Here is a 20,082-nt window from a genome sequence, read left to right on the forward strand (position 1 = left end):
TGGCCGCCAGCACGTCACGTCACGGCGTGACGTGCAACAACTAGAGCGCAACACCACATATCTCCCCTTTACCAAAAAATGAAACTGTTAACTCACAGTCCGCCGTTCATGTCAAAGTCTCGGAACCTTGCCGGTTTCACCACCGCTCTTCCCCTCCGGGTCAGCCTCACCGGGGTGGACAGAGTCTCCCTCTCCTGATTCTCTCCGTCCACTTCTCCGTCTCCAAATGCAGCCGTGCTTTCGTCGTGTCTCCTCATGTCTCTTTCCCTCGCAGCCCCCTGGCTGCCATCATCAACTCTCTCTTCCTGCTGTTCTCCTCTTCTCCCAGCCAGCTCCACATCTGCTTGCTCCTGCTCCACGTTTCCTTCCTCCATGTCTGCTAGGTCTGCTCCACTTTGGCTCCATCGTAGAACTCTGTTGCATCTTGCCATGCGATCCTGGGACCACACGTTTCCGTCGCTTAACAGAGCCGCTCTGCCGAACACTTCCTTGACCTGCATAGGCTTACTGTACATGCTGTCTCCCTTTCTTTGTAGGGTGGCCAACTTTACTCGCACCCACTCGCCTTTTTCCAGTTCAGTCTCTTTCACGTTTTTCCGGTTGTTGTAGTGTCTCGAGTAAATGGCCTGTGCCTTTTCCAAATTAGCTTGCACCACTGCTGGGGACCGCTCGCTCGTTATGGTTTTTGCTTTCCATACGTGGTTGTCCCGGGTGAATGGTTCACGACCCCTCAGAATTTGGAAGGGGCTGTATCCTGTCCCTGTGGGGGTGATTCTGTACGCCCACACCATGTGACATATCTCTCTTTCCCAGTCTTTGTTGTTGGAGATAGCTGCCTGGACCGACCCCATCACCACTCTGTTAAATCGCTCTACTAGTCCATTTCCAGCCGGATGGTAGATGGACGTGTGTTTGGCTAGGATACTGTTCCTCTGCATGAAGTTGCTCAATTTTTTTGACTGAATTGGGGGCCATTGTCGCTCAGGATGGACTTGGGAATGCCCTCTCTCACAAAGGTGTCGGACAGGAACTTTATGATGGTCTCTGTATCCATCGCTTCATCTATTTTCAACTCTGGCCATTTCGAATATCTATCCATGAGGATGTACACGTATTTTTGAACTCCTTGTTCATCCAGGATCGGGCCCAGGATATCCACCGACAACTCTTCCCACGGATTCTGCAGGTGGTCAAATTTTCCTATAGTAGGGCATAGCAGTTTGAGTGTTTTGTCTGCCCCTTGGCACTGTAAGCAGTCCCTGACATTTCTTTCGGCTCGTACATCCATCCCTGGCCACTATTAAATTTGCTTGGTCCTCAACTTCATTTTTCCTATTCCCTAATGTCCTTCGTGAAGCATGCTAAGTAACTTGGGGATGATGTTTGCCAGGGGGATGACCTTCTCTCCCCTGTACACGAACACTCCTTGGTCGTCCATTGACATCTCCTCCCTGATCTCGTAGTATGGTTTGAGGTCCTCACTGGTCTGTCTTTTGTCTGGCCATCCTTTTGTGATGTATAGTTTCACTTCCTTTATGGTCAGGTCTTCATCATACGCTTCCTTCCAGTCCTGGTTTCCGATTACTCTTTCTTGGTCTTCTGTGAGTGCTACCAATTCTTCCATTCCTGCTTGGTCTTCCTCGCTCTGTTCCATGGCCACCGCCCTACTTAAGTAGTCTGCTACTCTGTTCCTGCTGCCTGGGATGTACTCTACGTCGTATCTGAATTCTAGTTGTTTTAGGGTCATTTTCGAGATCCTGGGCGTGGCACTGGCATGTCCGCTGGATGTTAGTACTTTCAGTAAGGGCTTATGATCCGTTTTCAACTGGAACCGTGTGCCCCACAGGAATTGCCTGAATCTTGTCATTGCCCACAATACTGCCAGCATCTATTTTTCTAACACGCTGTATTTCTTTTCCGTTTCGCTCAGTGTGCGGGATGCAAAGCTAAGTGTCTCCATCCTTCCTTGCCCACGGTCTTGCATCAGTACCGCACCCAACCCCTTGTCGCTGGCATCGGTGGTGAGCACTGTCCTTCCCTGGGGGTCGTATCCTTGGAGTGGTACCGCTCCTACTACCTCCCTTTTGATGATGTCAAATTCACTTTGTGCCTCCTCCGTCCAGCGGAACTCAGTACTGTCTCTCGTCAGCTGCCTCATGTGATGTGTCTGGGTTGCGAAGTGCTGCACGAATTTGCTGTAGTATTCCGCCATGCCTAAAAAAGACCTGACCTCCTCTTTGTTGGTGGGCGGTGTGCTTCACAAATTGCCTTCACATTTTCTGCCTTCGGGGTAACTCCTCGCACCCCGATTTCGTGCCCTAAGTAGGTCACCGACTCCATACCTATCCGGCACTTGGTCCATTCTGCCGTGAGGCCTTTACCCTCTAGGATCTTCAGTACTTTGCTTAGTTTTACGTCATGGTCTGGTTTGTCTCGCCCCATTACCAGGATATCGTCCTGAAAATACTGGATGCCATCCATGTCTTCAAACAGTTGGTGCATCAGTTTTTGGAACACCGCAGCCGCCGAGGCTAGCCCGAATGGCATACGGCGGAACTGATAGCACCCGAATGGGGTGATGAATGATGTAAATTTCCGGCTCTCTGGGTGTAGTGCAATCTGATGGTAGACTGAGGTCAAGTCTATAGTGGAGTACCACTTGATTCCTCTGGTCTTGGCTAGCATTTCCTCAATTCTGGGTAAGGGGAACTTCTCCACCACAATGTTCTTATTCAATTCGCATAGGTCGACACACAGCCTGACCTTCCCGCTGGGTTTCATAACTACCACTAGTGGCGCCAGCCACTCCGCACATGTGATCGGTTCAATGATCCCCTTTTTTTCTAAGTCCTGTAGCTCTTCCTGGACTGCTTCTCTCACTGCCAAAGGCACATTTCTCACTTTGTGGGCGACTGGTACTGCTTCATCCTTTAGGATTATCTTGTGTGAGAATTTCTCCATCCTTCCTACTGTGCCTCCGAATACTTTAGGGTACTCTCTCTTCCATTTGTCAAGATCAGGCCAGGTTTCCAGTTTGGTGAGTAGTATCTGTTCCTTTCCTCCTGGATCCAACTTAATGACCAGGTCGCCTTGGTCCAGCCATCCTAGCACTGAGGGCCCTCTCTCCGATATGTAAAGCTTGCAGAAGGCGGAACGGCCTCTGAACTCAAATTCTAAAGGTCTGAATCCTGCCATAGGTATGTATCCCCATTATATGTGACTGGGCGGATGTCCAGCTTCTCCAGTTCTGGGCCTAGATGTGGTGCGAAGCTTTCATTCCACACCGCTCTCTGGACAATGGTGTAAGGCGAGCCTGTGTCGGCCACCACGCTTATCGGTACTCCCCCTATCGTCATTTCCAGTACCGGTTTCGTCGTTCTTCTGCCATCCACGCTCAACACTTGGCCATCCACGCTCAACACTTGGTCGTAAATGCACAGTACAGTGACGACTTCCTCCTCTGTGCCTTCTTCCTGTTCTTCGCCCTCTTGGCCAATATATTTCACCATGCCTTTAAAAGATTTCCTCCGGCATACCTTCTCATAGTGGCCCACAATGCCGCAGTACATACATTTGGCACGGAACGCTGGGCACTTCCTGCCATGCGCCTCATGGGACCAGCTCCCACATCTGTAGCATGATTTCTTGTTGCTCCCCGCCTGTTTTCCGGGGGGGCCCGGGTTGCCTTGCCATTTGTTGTGCCCCTTCGCCAACGACCCTTTGTATTTGTAGTCTCTGCGGGGCTCTTCTTCGTCGACTTTATTTACCATGGTGCTGGGCGCCATCTTCTTCTTCGTTGCTTCCGCACACCCGCGTGCCAAATCTGCCCTCTTGACTACTATCATCACCTCCTTTAGTGTGGTGTCCCCGCTGGCCCACAGCTTGTCCTGCACGGCTGTGCTCGTGGTGTGCATCACCACCTGATCTTTGATGAATTCTTCTTCCCAATTGTCATATTTGCATGTGGACGCCAGTTTCTTCAGGGCCGCCACGTATTCCTCTACTGTCTCACCTGGGCGTTGTTTCCTTTGCTGGAAATTGAACCTGTCCACTGATACACACACTGCCGGCCTGTAGTGTTCATTCAGGTCATCAATGGCGTGGGCATACACATCATCATCTGTGCTTCCTCTTTGTTTAGGCACTAGGCTCTTGTAAATTCTGAGTCCTTCCGGGCCTAGGTTGAGTAATAGGATGCGCTTTTTTCTCTTGGGGTTGAACTGTTCCTCGTTTTCGTCTTCTAAAACCCCTATGAAGTTGTCAATGTACTCTCTCCAGTCCTCCCACTTCATCAGTGGTTCCCCTGGTCTGGGCAGGAATTGCACGGGCGCCATTGCGTATCCCGCTTGCGCACTCATCTTTTCGCTTTTGATCGTGGGTGGTGTACTCCCTTGACTTCTTGGACTGCCCGGTGTATTGTCTTGCTCTTGTTTACCCACTTGTGATTGGGGACTTCCTGTGTCAGCCCCCTCGCCCTTTCTTAAGGCAGCCAGCGCGGTTCTCCCTGTTTTATGGTTCGCTGTGTTATCTGGCGCGCTTTGCTTTATGTCTCTGGGGTCTGTTCACTCCACCCCTTGCGTAATTGTCCTTTCCTTCCGGGAGTGGTTCTGGGCTCTGCCACGCTCTTTAGGGTAGGGTACCCGTGTGGTAGCTTGTTGGCCTCTCCTCGACCATGTGCTTCCCTTGGCCGCCTGGCACCATTGTCCTGCTTTCCACTGAGGTTCTTCCGTTCACCGGTGTAAGTGATGTTTCCCTCGGTGACTTCTTGTTGTTAGGTTCGTCCCCTATGGTGTGCAGTGGTTCAGGATCCCGTCCTCGTCGCCATTGTAATGATGGTTAATTATTCCAATAAAGACTCTGCAGCAGTGTGAGGTTGAACGCTGTATTTATTTAACTTGTTGCCCTAAAGAGCGCCGAGCTGATCTGCCGTCTGCATCAGCTTTCGCGCTTCTAATGCGTGATGCGCGCGCAGCCACAACATGGCCGCCAGCACGTCACGTCACAGCGTGACGTGCAACAACTAGAGCGCAACACCACAGAGCAGTGCAGTGAAGCGGCAGTACAGTGCTATGCAAGTAAAGGACAAGTGACAAGTGAAGACAATTACTGGTGAGTCTGGTGAGTCAAACGCAGCCACTCTCCAACTTAATTTTTAATCCAAATTTAGTATATTACATTAGTGGGAAGGAGGAAACTGCCATAGCCTTTCGGGTTGAGCCAGGTTGAGTTGAGTTCAGTCGGGTTGAGCTGGCTGAGAAGGTCCCTGCTTTCCCGCTCTCGCCCCCCCTGCTCCATCTTCTTCAACAGCGCTGGAAGTATCAAATCCTATCAATCCCACTATTAATCCAGATAGTATTGACTGGAATCAAGACACCAATGGCTGGAATGCAATACAGTTGAAAAACGTTCAAAGGGTTCTATCTCCCTCTAATTGAAACAATACAGATAATTAGGCTTGGTAAAGTGCAATATGAGGTAAGGCTAGGTCCGAGGAGGTCCAACAATTAAAGGAGTTACAAAAAAGCGTAAGCAAAACACCAAGATACTAAAGAGCATCAGGGATAAACCATCATCTAAAACCAGGCCAGGAGTACAGAGTGACTGCTCCTTAATTGAAATAGTAAAAGATATAAACATTTCAAGGAAGCAAAAGAGCAGTCATCCATCAACAATGGAAATAATCAATAAATGAAAAAAAAAGCCAAACCTCGTTCCAACCAATAATGTACACAAAATCTTGCTCTAAAAAATTGCAGCGGACACTCTACTTTCAAATGCTTGAGAAGTGCCGGGCCTTCCATCACCTCTTCAGTCATTACAGCCATTACAACCATTACAATTTACTGGGGCACAGAGAAACACTTACAAAAAGGAAAGTCCTAGTACGTCAGTTAGCAGTTCACTGCGAGTAACATCAACCCCACAATGTAATAACATTTGGATGGCTTATGATACTATAACCACTGGCAAGAAAGTTGCAATTGACACCAAACTAATCCATGTACATAGGTCCAATGAAGCAAAAGAAATATCTGCAGAAGATCTATAGGAAAGTAAAACAGACATCTCTGAAACAGCTGGGGCCAGTGGATCACTTCACAGTAAAAATATAATTGCCAACTGCGTCACAATTGATGTACCATCGATTTGCGAACAGAGAAGCCCAGTGGAAACAAAGCACTCTAGGAATACAAAATATAAACAAATGAGGATAAGGGAGGAATGGAGAGAAAAGGACCTTTCGCTGGCAGCTCCAGTTCCAGGTTCACCACTGAGTGACAGATTACAATACACCGTTGAGGTGGGGGGGAGAAAGAAAAAGAGGACAGGCCAGCAATTCATTGCTCAGAAGACACAGAAGTCTCTTCATACCTGGGGAAGGAAGACTGGGAAGATCTTATGGCCGCCTATTCCAAGATAAGTGTAGGAGCGGGCCTATTGCAAACACTTTGAACATGACAACTGAAGACAATCAGGAAAAACAGGTGGAGGGGACGGCCAAGGGAGACCAACATGCTACAACAAATCCAGGAAGTTAAGAGGGATCACCAAAACATACACATTATGAAAGTGCTTGGCCAAGTCAGTTAAAAACAATGTAACTCCTGGTAGAGGCCCTCCATTACCAATCCGACAATCTTTGTGGTTGCCATTGACGGGAAGTTGGGTACATTAAACACCCTTCTACACAACAAGTATGACCAATATCATGGCACAAACTTGAGTTGCAGATGTGGTCCAATTATTGATAAATTGGCCTCACTCCAAGTAATGCTGAGCGATCTGTGTACACAACTTAAAAGGCCACCTCAGAGTCGATATAACCAACCTTTTTGAGGGCCCCTCGGAAAAAAAAGCTTACGATCCGATAAACACAGTATTAATTAAAGCCAACAAAAAGGGATACTCTGGGATAAAGGATACCCTGGCTCATACGATTAATGGAACAGAGGGCAGAGAAACTAAAACATTAGTAGGCCAAACGTTTGAGGCCTCATCGGAAAACAATGTAGACAAACAAATGAATGCAAAGCAAAGGTGAGCAAAAAAACAAAAAGGCAGAAATCAAAAAATAAATTTAAACCAGGATTCATGCGTCTCTTTGGGACGTTATCACCATCATTACAAAGGGAACTCAGGCCTAGAAATGACATCAGCTTAGCAGGGACCCCTGTACGAAATACAGTAGCTGCAAAAGTAACAAAGCAGACCGTCAACAGAGTGAAGCAAGTAACTGAAAAAACATCAAGTCCTCGGGAATACTATGAATGAAGATTTAGAAGCCCCACATCGAGAAGGGACTAGCATGATTCCCCAATCAAGCAAAGAGAAAACAGCATCTCTCGAGCTTGATCAGAACCAATAACAAAACGGCAATACCACGACTCATTCTATCGTAAATCGAACAACAAACTGCAAATACACCTCGGTAATAAAGCTTGAGAATGAAAACGATCAATGCACACTGATTAAGAAGCCAGGAGAAACTACAGGGTGCAACCTTAAAGAGATAAATGACAGTCAACTGGCTTCCATTACTCAAGTGACTTCATCTATACATAAAAGGGCCAATAAGAGACAAGAAATGCATGCACCCACAAAAGAATTGGGAGCCACGCTAGATGTCCCTAGGCACGGAGTGGAAGGCCAATTGCTTAAACTAAGACAAGAAAAAATTCGCCAAAAAGAGAGAGATGAAGTTGAATATTCCATCTATCAGGTATCATTAACAGAAACACGAGGATATGAGCCTATCAGGAGCTCAGAGGAATTAAGGAATGCGACAGGTGCTATATGGTTCAGTCCGGATTATATCTCAAAAGGTAGGCACAACATACTGAACAGAGGTAATATTCTACGGCTGCTATCTCATATTCCCTCTCTGGAAGAAGTGACAACTTTGGACTTGACTTCAGTCATATTCATAGATGACGACAGAACGGGCGGTGAAAACATTAAAGCAACATGGACAACGTCATTAATTGCACAAAAAATACAAGCAGAGGCTCACACATTCAAAGATTGGGAGATAACAATAACTCCTTATATAAAGCCAAGATACCCAGAATTATTAATTCTGGTAGCAACGGTGGGAGCTCAGGCTTCTGTAAACAGACCTGGAATATCAGTGCTCAGAGGAGCGGCGGGGAAATGCGGAACAAATAATGAGCAACATCCTAGTACCATTAGAAGCATCCAAGATGGCATGTCATCACCAACTGGATTAACTGATCTAAGATGGATCGCTAGAACGATAAATAACCATACAAAGTGACAAACCGGCTCACAGTTAATATTGAGTAAGCATAATCATCTATTAATATGTTCATGGAACATTTATGGTCTAGCATCCAAAATGCCTGACTCAGATTTTATTAGCTATATAAGATCTTTTGACATTGTGGCATTTCAAGAAACATGGCAGGCAAACACCCCGCGCCTTCAGGGATTTTTGCATTCTTTTACTGGTGCAATAAGGATGGCAAAATACGGCCACCTCCAAGGTGGTCGAGTAATCTGTGTTTCAACCACAAGTGCCCATGTGGTCAAGGAAGTTGGACCAACCTCTTCAGAGTCAGTGGTAATAAACCTTCTCACCTCGCAACTAAAACCAGGCATAGGGGGAATAGATCTTACCTTGATCAATGTTTATGTCCATCTAAAAAGGAAAGCAAAGGCAGTAAAAGAATTATGCAACTTTGTGGAGGGGTGTATAAGGGAAAGACCTACAACAGATCTTTTACTCAACGGGGACTTTAATCCAAATCTTAGGGGAATCTCGTCAGATGATGAGATTTTAACTCAAAATTCAGCTTAGGACATACCATTACAAGGGAAGCCGCAGTTCCAAATGATCCAAATTAGGTAGGCAAATATTAGAGGACCTCAAACTTTTTAACATCAGAGCATTACATTGAAGACTTGCTGGACATAAACCCCAGCTATTACATTTCACTCAACAAGAATCAATACTATACTGGATTATACTTTTATTTCACTACCTTTATTTCAACATTTGACTTCATTTCAGATAGGTGAAAAAGCTGACAGCGACCACTGTCCCCAAGAAATTGTCCTCAAAATTAGCAAGCCTAAATTTGAGTTATCCTCGGTGCCGAAAGCATCAGTTTATACTATCAACTACAAAAGGATTAAGTACTCAGCAGCAACCGATGAAATCATACTGGAAAAGGCTAAGCAGCCTTTTAATGCTAGAACCGGATCTAGCAAAGTTGAGAAATGGGATAACATCAATGGCAGCTTATGCTACAAGATCCAAGCCACAAGGCCAGCTTGGGTTGCAGCAGCCTGAAACACTTTACACAAGAGTATAAAGAGAGAATCTGGTGCATAAAATAATCAATGTATCACAAGATGAGACAACTTCTGTATAGTCCTATGGATATAGTGAAACATGATATTTTACGGAAACAAAAGGCAATGGTGAAAAAAATAAAATGGGAAGCCAACAGATCAGTGGAGGACAATATTTGAGCAAAACTTCACGCTGGCACCAAATGGAGCGATGGTGCAAGTTTTTGGAAAACCATAAACCACTTTATAAGACCTATGCATGACGGGGTTTCCTCCAATATTACCGAAGAAGAATGGCCAAGCCACCTTAGGAATCATTTCAACCAGGATATGGATTTTAAATTGGAGACCAAAACTGTCAATGTGATAAGAGGTTTTGTGAAAAATCAAGCACAGACATTCCATACGAGTGCCGGCAATCGAGAAGGTCATACATTAATCTTAAACAATGGATTGTCAAGTACACGAAATATCATTAAGCGCCAAATTAAGAATGAAGAAGGGAGGGGGCACCAGGCCCGAACGGAATTCACCCATCTTTTATAAACAAGACGAGAATGAATGGGCAACAGCGGTCGAGCCTCTATTTCTGGAAATGAGACATTTTATTAGATTGCCTGACTCCTGGAAGGGCTCAATCATCTCTCAAAGTTTTAAGTCTGGGGACAAGTCTCTCTCACAAAATTATCGATTAGTGGCCCTAATGAAGAACGAGGCAAAGTATTTTGCAGGTACACTCTTAGAGGAGTTGCAGGCTTGGGCCACAGAGAAATCCCTAATTCCAGGCAATCAGAGTGGCTTTGCTAAATCAGTTGGGACAACCACTAATATCCTAACCATGGGTATGTTAATAGATAAGGCTGAATCAACTAAAAAGCCCATTCACTTCTGTTTTACAGACTATAAGGCTTCTTTTGACCATATAAATCGGAACATTTTATGGTCCAAATTAACCAGTTGGGGGATCCCAGGGCCTCTGTTAGACTTGCTGATCAACCTTCACATGGAGACATGGGTCCAGATTAGGCATGGGCGGAAAATCCGTTCCGCTCGCGGATTTTGCGGATTTTCGGGAAATCCGCAATCCGCGAGATTTGCGAATTTCCTGCAAAATCCGCAAATCCGCGAGCAGCGGATTTTGCTCGCACTGCTCGCACTGTTCGCGTGAGTTCGCGCCCCGCGAATAAGTGCGAAATTGCAGAAATATGATCTAAGCAAAACTGAAAGTAACTACTTACCAGGTTCAAAAGTTCAGGCACATCATTAGTAGCCATTTCCTGTAGTGCTTCCTGAGGGGCCCCTCCAGAGTTCAGTTGCCAGTTGAAACTATTATGTGACCCTGCTCTGAACCTCAGAATAGTTACACATATGCCACAAAGGTCATGAATTACAGCTAAGGGAGACAAGCAGGAGCCAGGCTGGAAGTTAAAATCCATTAATCAGCCCCTAATTCATTATTATCAGTTGGGGCAGGGCAGGTGTTGTAACTAATTTTGCAACAATGAAAGCACTTAGCAAGTGCAAAAGATCACTAATCAGGGCGCACTAAGGAAGCAGGTGCCAGCTAAAAAAATATTCTGTGACACATTAATCAGCCCCAAATTAATTCAGGTCACTTGAGGCAGGGAAGGTGTGCTTTGCTTTGCCGAAAATAATGTACACTGGACAACCAGAGGGTGTGGTGATGAAACAGAGGGTGGCATGGGTGGGCCAGAGGGTGGCATGAGTAGTCAGAGAGTGGCAGTGGTGACAGAGAGTGGCAGTGATGAAGAAGAGTGTCCCAAACAGGTTGGACACGTAGAAACAACAAGTTCGCAAAACTTGCGACCCGACAGGTAAGTTCGCAAATTGCGAAATTGTAAAAACCCTCGCGAACTGGCAGAAACACGGGCGAACACAAAAAAAAAAAAATCGTATTGAGGATACGTCAGTTTATAAACCTCTAGGAGTAAAAATAGACAACAGTGGCCAGTTTACTGTACAGAAAACTAGCATCACAGGTAAAGGCCTTGCCTTAGCAATCTCTCTGCGCCGTTTGTAGCAGGGGGTCAGCGGTCACCGGCACTTGGACACCAAGCCCCAGGAGCCAGTGGGGCACTGTGTGTAAACTTAGCCCCTCCCTCCCGCTCACCAAGCACACAAAAACTGCTTGAACCTCCCACTTCGCTTGAGATGCTGCGCCGTTTGTAGCAGGGGGTCAGCGATCACCGGCACTTGGACACTAAGCCCCCGGAGCCAGCGGGGCACTGTGTGGAGTCTCAGCCCCTCCCTCCCGCTCACCAAGCACACGAGATCTGCTTGCACCTCCCGCTTCACAGGAGATGCTGCGCCGTTTGTAGCAGGGGGTCAGCGGTCACCAGCACTTGGATACCAAGCTCCAGGAGCCGGCGAGGCATTATGTGGAGTCTCAGCCCCTCCCTCTCGCTCACCAAGAGGATTTAACAAAGCACCTTACTCCCACTAGACGGATGCGCGCGGACGTCCGCCGGGCCAAGGGCGGACCTGTCTAAGCCCGTCCGAGCCAGGAAGAGGCAGGGCAGTGCCTGACCCCTTTGATTTGCCCTGGAGCACAAATGGCGAGGTATTGACTACTTGTTGAGCTATTTTGACTGATATAAGTATCCTGGTTGTTATTTCACAGCTGATCTGAGTTGTTACCTTTGAGTTTATGCTGTGGCGCTTTTGATTATTATTTCTAGGGAACCGTGTCCCAGACAGTAATCCATAAGATGTGCCTAATTCGTATAATGGGGAAAAGGAAAGCAATGGAGGGTGCTGGGGGATGTAACGGGCTGACAATGGAGCAAAGAAAGAAAAAGAGGCAGAGGAAAATTGTAAGAAATGCCGCTGCCAATTGTGTAATGGACAGGATAGACAACTTAATACAGGAATGTGAAGATATCTTAGTTGAGGAGTCTAGTAAGCCCGTGGAAGAAGCTTCGACCAAGAGCCCTGTAGCTCCCCCCAAAAAAGCAGTAATTCCATCAATTTTTCAATAAAACCAATCGGGGGAAAAAAGGGGGATGTGAGTCTGTCCCAGCCAGAAGCGAACCTCCCTGAATATGATCACATGGTTTCCCACGAAGAAAGCAGGGTGCTAAATCTGATGGGCTCCACTGTCCAATGCTCCAATTATTATGCTCCCCTTGCTTCGCTAAACGAACATTCTGACCCAATAAAATCATCATCATTGCCTGATACATCTAGGATTTTACAAAGTTGCTCATGTAACCACTCTAATGAGGACCTAGTAGTGGTTATAGGGGCACTTAGGGGTCGATTCCGATTCGGGAAAAAAAACATCTGTACGATTTGTATCCGGAGCCCTCTCCGTACAAATCGTACCCATCTGTCCAAGTTGCGAAGTACGATCCGTATTCGGGAATCCGTCTGAATCATCGCGATCCGTATGTATTGCAAGGCTGAAACCATAAACCGTACGACTCGTACACATACAGTAAGAATCGTACACATGCCGTACGACCCGACGAGTACGATCCGGACCGGGTATGAGGACGGAATTCGTACGGTCCACGTCAAGTAAGGGCGAGTCGTACGGAAAATCACACAAACATACACACCGTACGGTCTGTACACCCCATGATCGCAGGGGTACGCACCATACCCCTGCGATCATGGGGTGTACGAGCCGTACCCCCATTGTACAATCGGTTTACGAGCTGTACCCCATGTACGATCGGTGTACGAGCCGGACCCCCATTGTACGATCGGTGTACGAGCCGTACCCCCATCATACATGGGGTATGGCTCGTACACCGATCGTACAATGGGGGTATGGCTCGTACACCGATCGTACATGGGGTACAGCTCATACACTGATCATACAATAGGGGTACGGCTCGTACACCCCATGATCGCAGGGGTACGGTGCGTACCCCTGCGATCATGGGGGGTACGCACCGTACCCGGGGGTGCCGTTCCGTACCTGTTTCGGCACGAACTCTGCTTTTACAGCTGTTTTCAGCTCCCGTAGAAAAAGGGTCGTACGGTGCGTACCCGACACGTATCGTACTTGCTGGGTCGTAAAAACCAGCCGCGAACCGTACAGATGTCGCATACAGCGGGTTCTGAGGGAGAATCGTACAGAGATTAGAGTCGTACAGTGTCTTGTACAACTCGTACGGAGTACGGCTCCTGGTACGAATCATACTTCGTCGTACGTACGGGGGACGTTGCAGGGTACGATTCGTATGGGAAAAACGCTCCGAACGGCTATTCGGAGCGGTTTTTCCCGAATCGGAATCGACTCCAAAGAGGGAAGATCAAACAGATGAAAAGCATGATTATAGAGCTCCGTGCTTCAGTTACCTCTGTACTCCACCTTAAACTAATATTAGTCAAGTTGTATTGCCCAGGAATCCATATTTATCCAGCGGGGCCCAAGTACGAATATCCTAGACACAGCGAGGGTCACGGCTGAATCACCCACGGGGAAAGGAGGCTTACGAAAGTATACATCTAATAGACTCCATTATACTCAAGAGAGTGCAGATACATTGAGCCCCTCAGCAATCAAACAAGCCACATTGGTTAAACATTATTGTACACATACTCTCCCGGCCTCTCCATTAACTCCAGGCCCAAGGAATTTAAGGAGCAAAAACACACCTTCAAACATAGTTTTTATGGTTAATGTCCCCATAATCACTTTGTCTAGAAGACCCGAATCTGGCGATTCACTTACCAATAAATAAATTCATTGGATTCGTCACTTTCGAGGGTGTCGTTCCATTATTAGGGAGGACATAATTAAAGCTAGACGATGTATATCCCCTAACTCTGCACTAGATAGCATTGAATTAACTCTGGCAGATGCTAGCCTGACCGAAAATCTAGTAGCATTAGAGTATCGAACGTCCTCCCCAGATTCCTCCCGCATACAATTAAGGCATTTTGCAGTTGCAACTATAAGTGGTGGGGCGAAGGATTTCGCTCTAGGAACCAAAAGGCTCATGTAAGAATCCATTTGAAGATGGGGAGAGGAGCCGTAACACCTTCTGGCACAGCTCCCCTGTCAGGATCATCCAAGAGCAACCTATGGTGCTTCCTATGCCCATACCACCAGATAATGTCACCCATAAAGACACCGCAAGTCCAACTTCCGATGATCAAACCCATTTAAAAATTCTCTCCTGGAATATAGCCGGGCTAAAGAAAGACATGTCAGTACCCTCGTGGAATAAGTTTGCTGAAACTCACGACACATGCTTATTCCAGGAGATCTGGAGTGTAACTGTGCTGTATAAATCTGGCTACAGTATATTCCATACCCCAGCAGTGTCTAAGGGAAAAGGCAGACCTTCAAGAGGTCTAACAGCATGGATCATATTAGACCTGGGCTGGTCAGCGTTCCTACATGACATCAAAAGCTCTGATATTATGTGGTTAACAATAAAAGGCCCAAAGTGTGGAGACTCACTGGAGCTCTTTAATGTCTATATAAGAGGGACTGTGAATGGCAAGTCCTCGACCATTTTGAGACAGCTGGAAGAACACCTAACTAAGTGCCCCCCTCTGCAAAAATTATTGTGGCCAGTGATTTCAATTGTACATTTGAGCCACTAAGTAATGAAGATCATTTAGGGACAATGGAAGAGGACATCAAATGGGAAGTGCCCCCTCTAGCCTTGCCTCTGGTAAAAAGATGGCCTGAGATTACAATACAAGTAAATGCTTTAATATTAGAACATGGCCTTAGAGCTGTAAATGGCAGAACTACATCAGACATTCGGGGGGAAAAACCTTATAATAAACTTGCATGTCCATCCCGTATTGATTATATTCTGGTGGACTTACGTCTTTGGGTAGATGTCATCGACATGGAAGTGGGTCAAACTATTGATAGTAATCACAATCCTTTAATGCTAATAATAGAGAATCGATGGGCCTCACTCAATAAAAAGAAAATAAATAATATTCTGAACATCCCCCTCCTTACTAAGGAACTAACTCTTTCTAATTGTGGTAGACGCTTAAGGTGGCCAAAGGTGGCAGGGGAGGATTTAAAATTAACGTACATCTCCTCAATTTTAGCACCAAAGACAATTGGTCAGATCGGTGCCCATTTCCTTGGAGGACCACGTAGTGGCCACAGAAAGAGACAAACAAAAAGCTCCAACTTATGGTATACCGAGTCCTGCAGGGAGAGAAGGCAAGCTTTATTTGCAGCGGTAAAGGGGAAAAACGCCACCATGGTCAAAAAAGCGAGGAAGGAGTACAATTTATCTCTTAAACAAGCTAGGTGTGATTGGGATGAGGCCCATTGGGAGGATTTGAAAGATGAATGCAATAAGAGGGACTCTGCTTCCTTTTGGGCTTTAATTAAGAAGAGAGAAAGGAATGACAGCATCGCAATCCCGAATCATATTGGTAATCAGGCTTGGTGGGATCATTTGCCCAATTGTACACGGAGGAAGCCGAGGGGCTACCCACAACTCAATCGCAGCGAATCCAGGCCCCACTTGTACCTGAAGCTACCAATCTCTTCCAACTGAATGAGATTGTGAGCACAATTAATTGTATCATTTCTTCAAAGGCGGCAGGACCAGAAGGTATCCCGGGCGATTTGTTTTTATTGGAACCACAGAAGTGGGCCCAATATATTTTGCTTTTAATCAATAACATAATGAAAGAAGCGGAAGTCCCGAACTCATGGAAAGAAGCAGAGGTTATACCCATATATAAAAAGGGAGATTGCCAGGACCCTGCCAACTACAGGCCTATCAGTTTATTAGACTCCTTGCAGAAAGTGGTTGGCAGAACCCTCTTAAATAGGATCCAGATTTGGATGGAGGAGGAAGGCATTCTTTCCAACTACCAAGCAGGCTTTAGAAAAACCACCAGTACAGAAAACCAAGTACTCAGATTACTTCTTCTCTACTGGAAAGTAGTTGTTATTGGCAAAGGAGGCCTTTACCTTGTATTCATTGATCTCAAGACAGATTTTGATCTAGTGCTGCGCGAAAAGCTATGGTCAGTGCTACTGGAAATGGGCATAACCTCCTAGATTTTAAATCTCTTAATACGCCTTCATGAGAATACTTATGACCGAGTTAGATAGGGGGATCAAGGGCAAACTACTGAGAAGATACGGGTCAACAGGGGGGTCCGCCAGAGTTGTGTGATGGCTCCTAACCTCTTTTCACTTTATGTGAATGGAGTGGTTAGTTTCCTGAGCCAATTTCCAGCTGACACTCCAACCCTGGCGGGGGAAAAAATTGCAACCCTCTTGTTTGCTGACAACACTCTTCTAATTTTGAAAACCCCAATGGGTCTTCAGAAACTCCTCACCCGCTTTCAATTGGTCTACACACTAAGGGGCTTAACAATAAACATCTCAAAGACTAAGTTTATGGCTTTCAATCCTCAGAAACATTTTAGAAATAAACCTACTCTTAACGGTTCACCTTTAGAGAGAGTTTACTCTTTTTACTACCTGGATATTAGGCTGTCTGATAAAATGCACTGGGGGACCCATTTGAATAAGATGCTACTGAATCATAAGCGGGTGGCGGGCACCATCGCCAGAGACCAACGATCCTCTTCAACTAGACTAGTAGCCCCAGCCCTAGTAGTCTATGAAGGAAAAGCGGGCAGTTCAGCAATGTATGGTGCTGAACTCTGGGGCTTAGAAAAAACTGAAGAGATTGGAAGATAAGAGAACAAATTACTCAGAGAACTTGTATCTGTCCCCATTAATACACCACTTAAGCCTTTATTCACTGACATGGGAAGACTCCCTTTTATTGTGGTGGCTAGACTTCGTCCCCTCTTGTACTGGGTAAGACTAAGACACACCCCAGAACTTCTCAATTACACGACTGGTTTTTCCGATCTCATTGCCCTGGATACTAATAAAAGGGTAAATTGGCTTAGGGATATGAGAGACCTGTTGACCAAATTGGGTTTAGCCGAATCTTGGGCTAACTTGGTCCCCCCGACCAAGAGTGAGCTAAAAAAGACCTATTGAAACTGGGTTAATCCCCAGGTCTTACTCAATTCTAGGCTTGGGAGACTATCTGACAAATTCCTCCAGCATAAACCAGTTGGTTCCCAGGAGCCTTATTTAGATTTTATCAGGACACCCAGAGACAGGACATTATATATACAGTTTAGATTTGGGTCCCTAATGCTAAACACGACTCTGGCAAAATGGGACCCTATAAATTCCACTCTAGCTAACTGCCCCTGCTGTGATGCCCACCAAGAAACTATAGCCCATCTACTCTTTGTTTGCCCAGCATACAAACAGGCCAGGGCCAAATGGCTCAAGACTATATGTATCCAACTGGGCACTAGAAACCATCTTGTGGCCTTACGTATCCTGAGAACAGATTCATCCAGGTCCTTATTTGTATGTGGCGTTGCTAAGTACTTGGAATATGCGTGGATTATCCATACAAAAGCCCAAAACAAGGAAGTATGTCCAAATAAATAATACTTAATTTCAGGGCCCTGAGAGTAAATTTACACACAGGAATGATCTGTAAAGTACTGTTGCTCAATTGTTATGTCCGAGATATTTGTATTTTTAAATCTGTAAATTTTAAACTCAATGGTGGAATGCCGATTTGGTTATGATGCCTATTTTTAGAGTGCCTTTGTATAGCAAGGTTTTAACCATTTTTATCTTTATGATATGAATAGCTAATTTTATACTTTCTTACGGTTGTGAAATGCTTTTATGATACTTGCTATCGAATAAAGACTATTTGAAATCTCTTTTAAAGTACTAAACAGCAAACTTACTGGCCTACCTCTCCTACCACTGGTACAAGTAATACGAGCTAAACTCCTGCCAACAATTACTTATGTGAGTGAAGTACAGAGAGGTAGAGATGCAAAGACTCTGGATAGTACAGTCATAGCTGCATACGGGATTATTTATAGCCTGCCTAAACAAACTTTACTGGCTCAAATTAGGTTAGAGTTTTGCATCCAGAAACAGCTCCTGGCAAGACAGGGGGCGTACATTACTACCTGGGACAAAGTGCAAAAATCCAAACAAAGAACTCTAAATAATTGTCTATGGATAGAGTTAGAGCAACACTCAGCCTCACCAGCTGCCTTATATCTTGAAAGCAGGTTGGTGAATATTGGCATAAATCAGCTTTGGGATACCCCCACAAACCCTATAGTGCTTACAAAACTGGTTAGGAGAACAATCAAACATCTTTCGTGGGTTCGAGACAAGGCATCCCTCGCGAAAAGGTCACACGGCTGGATGACCCTGAACTCGTATTCCACAAAAGCACCACAAAGCTACTGTGAATTGGGTTATGCTACAACTGCTAAAATGAAGTTTTTAAAGTATAGGTTGGGCCTGTTACCCTGTATCCGGCATTTTCCACACTGGCTAAAGGAAATGACGGGCTCCCTTTGTCGGTTATGAAGTTCAGAGCCAGATGATATGATGCATTTGTTATGCTACTGTGACAAACTGTGGAAGAACATTTTAATTAGCGTGGGATACACTCACAAAGACAAGCAGTTCTTGCTTGCTTTGCACCCCATGATACACAGCTGAACTGTAGTCTTGTGAAGTTTATGAAGGTGGTGGAAAGGAAAATGCCAAGACTTGATTCCTAATTGCCTTTTAGATAGTATTATAATACAAAACTAAATCTGTTTCCACTTAAGGTTGCCAAAAGTATACATTTTTATGACTTTAAAAAGAAACAAAAAATTGTGATTTATGATATACTGGTTTTACAAAAATGTATCCATTTCCATTTAAGGTCACCAAAAAGTATACATTTTTATGATTTTAAAAAGAAGTGTTACCAATGCTTGTAGATCTAGTTTTAAATCTTGATGTTTGTACTACAATGGTTTTAATAAACTATGCAAATACACATTACTTACTTACTTACTCTTCTTCTCACAGGGTGCAGCGCAGGATTTTTGGCTGCTGTGCTACATGGAAATTTGGTAAGAGGACCACTCAGAGTTTGCTGAGTGGCTTATTTCAGACAAACGCTCAGCAAACTTTTTTGTTTTTAAAAAACAAATTCCAAAGTGAGAGTTACTTTATAAAAAAAAGAATAACACTTACACTGGGAGTCTTCTCCCAGTGTGTGAGAGTTATTCATTAGCTATTTATTTCAATTAGCATCAGCAGTTATATAAATACAGTAAACACATAAAAAATTCATGACCATAGCATAAAAATCTACAAAACAATAATTGTGTTTATTTGTATGGTATGGTCATGAAGTTATTGATGTTTTTACTGTATTGTAATGAATCGGTATAGGGTATCTGGCAGGGGAGCAAGCAGGCTTACTACGACAAGAAACATGTCCAGCTCAAGAATGTTTGTGGTGGAGTATTCTAAATCAGGTCCATAGATTTATGTGTGTGTGCACACATAATGGAAATGTGTGTTGATAGGTCAATACCCTGTGAAGTAATAATATTACATTGACAATGTTTTTCTAATTCTCTGCCAAAGATTTGCCTAAGCAGCTTGGATGCACAAAATATTTAAAAGAAAAGGCAATGCATTATGTAGTAAGTTTAAAGAGAAATAATATGTTGTCTACCTCATTTATCAGAATATATTGAGTATTAAGCAGGAAAATGGTCTGCTTTAGAATACCTAAATTCTCTTGACTTCAGAGTGATAGCTTCCTTCGTCTTAGCTGGGAGCAGCATACCAATGTCACATGATCTTACTGGAACAAACCCCAAAGGTGCAGAGCAAGGTTTGGTTGAAGACTCCAAGACTTTACATTCTCCTTAATG

This window comes from Lissotriton vulgaris, chromosome 8, assembly GCF_964263255.1.
Source record: "Lissotriton vulgaris chromosome 8, aLisVul1.2, whole genome shotgun sequence".
NCBI lineage: Eukaryota > Metazoa > Chordata > Amphibia > Caudata > Salamandridae > Lissotriton > Lissotriton vulgaris.